The 2114-nt window shown below is 54.6% G+C and overlaps 1 protein-coding gene across 1 annotated transcript in view; it reads left to right on the top strand.

Annotated features, from left to right (window-relative positions):
* The first annotated feature begins 697 nt into the window (after positions 1 to 697).
* Positions 698 to 2114, top strand: part of GJB5 (gap junction protein beta 5) — a 3718-nt gene continuing 2301 nt past the window's right edge. The window contains exon 1 of the mRNA XM_011357921.2: positions 698 to 846. The gene's annotated coding sequence lies outside the window, so the exon portion shown is untranslated. The remainder of the gene's footprint in view (positions 847 to 2114) is intronic.

Raw genomic sequence — 2114 nt, forward strand, 5'->3', positions numbered from 1 at the left:
AGACTTACCAGCTGGTAATCAAGGTCAAGCAGGTGAGTTCCTGGGGTCAGGGGCTGGTCCATTTTATGTTTGTTTAACAGAAGAAAGATCCTCCCCGGAAAAGCTTGATTAAGATCAGCTATTCCAATACAGTCTGATGATGCGGAAGCTCAGAGTCATGGGAGCCCAAAGATGGGGCCTGAGGCCACCTGGAGCAGTGCAGTCAGGGAAGTCTTCTTGGAGGAGTAAGCCAGATGAGGAGAAAGGTGAGAGAAAGGCATCCAAGTGGGGGCAATTGATGGAGCAAAAGCATTTAGGCTGGAGACAGGGTTTGGGAGTCCCGGCATTTCCAGAGGTGACTGAAGCTGTGAAATGGAGGCCACTGAGGAGCAACCAGAGAGGAGAGTCTGGAGAGCAGGGAGCCCCAGAAAGTAGCAGTGGGGAATTTCCAGAATTTGGGAAATTTCCAGGTTCCTTCCACACAAGGCCAGGGACGAGGAGGCAAGCAGAAGGTCAGAATGGACCTGTGGTTCTCTCCTGAGAAGATGCTAGGATTCTGGGCTCAGCACCCTGGGAGGAGTGAACCCCTAAGTTTCTGAGCCATTTGGGGAGGCTGGGCCCAGCCAATGGCTGTGCTCGGTGCAGCTCCTCCTCTTCCTAGGCCAACGACACACCCAGGCTGCCTGCCGACTTGCGGGCTCTCGTCTGTGACTTGCAGGCTCCCATCTGCGACTTGCAGCCTCCATCCCAGGAACGGGCTTCCCCACACACCCTCTCTGGTTCTGACATGAGTTCCAGCTGCCTGCCAAGTCAACTGCCAGCTGCCAGGAGTCAGTGTCCAGAGAGCCCCGAGGAGTAGCCACTCAGGTAAGGTCATCTGTGTCCAATGTACTGTCCCTCAGCACACATGGCCGAGGGAAACTTCTCTGGTGGAGAGTCAAGGGAGGTGGCCTGGACACATCCGCCACCCTGTGTCCTGATGGTAAAAGAATAAAGGGCTCCTCCCTCCTCCACTCTGCGCTCTTCCCACTCTCCCTACCTGAGCAGAGGTAGAAGCAGGGACAGAGTGGAGACGGGCTCACAGCGGAACTGGAAGTTGTGCAGGCGGAGCAGCTCTGCCCGGGCCTGCACAGCCCCACCCGCCCCACCCCGCCCCACCCGGAGTGGGCTGGGCAGAGAGCCCCTGGGCACTAAGGGCTGGAGCCTCTCTGGTGGTTTCCTGAGAAGCTGCCACGAATTCCACCCACCCTAGGCAGGAATGAGCAAAGACAAGCTGATGAGCTGATGGTTCTGAGCAGGGGCCCCACCACATCCAAGTGAGAGGTGGTATAGACAGAGTCAGGAGCAGAGACACCCCTAGCCTCCCTCAGCTGGGATCTACCTGGAGGAGGCGGGAGTGGGCACGGACCAGACTCACAGACAGCTTCCCGAAACTTAAGGAAAGCAGCCCAGGTCCAGAGTGTGGGCTCTGGAGACAAACTTTCTGAGTTTAAATCCCAGCTCTGCCACTTACTCGCTGTGTAACTGTGAGCAAATTAACTAACTTCTCTGTGCTCCACTTTCCTCATCTGTAAATTGGGAATAAAAAATATACCTTTTCATACAGTTGCTGCATCGATCCATACAAAGTTCCCAGAATAATGCCTGGCACTACAGAAACACCTAACAAGTATTAGCTCTTAGAACTTCCCTGCTCAACTGCTGCCAACCCCGCAGGGGCTCAGGACAGCTTGTTGAGCTTCAGCGGGAACCAGTACCCGGAAGGGTATCAGGAACCCCTTAGAGCAAGAGGCTGTGCAGACAGGCTCCTGAGGTCCAATAGGGTGGGACCACTATGGTGCATGGGTCTCAGGGGACCCTAAAAACCAGCCAGAGCAATTCCAAGAGAGAAAATGGGCACCCCTCACTCTGAACAGCAGTCACATTCCTTAAATGGCGGTAAATCCGATTCCTGTGTGTTTAGCAGGGCGAACCCACCAGCAGAAGTGGTAGGAGCAGCATTTCCTATTTTGGTGCCTTGACAAGGCTGTTCCACAAGGTGACAAGAAAGGGTTCTGCCACCCATGGAGTTGGTCAGTGCTCCATATTCTGTCCCTCTTTTGGAGGTTCACAATGCGAATTTATCAGCGTAGTCA

This window comes from Pteropus vampyrus, unplaced genomic scaffold (genome assembly GCF_000151845.1).
Source record: "Pteropus vampyrus isolate Shadow unplaced genomic scaffold, Pvam_2.0 Scaffold36, whole genome shotgun sequence".
Taxonomy (NCBI): Eukaryota; Metazoa; Chordata; class Mammalia; order Chiroptera; family Pteropodidae; genus Pteropus; species Pteropus vampyrus.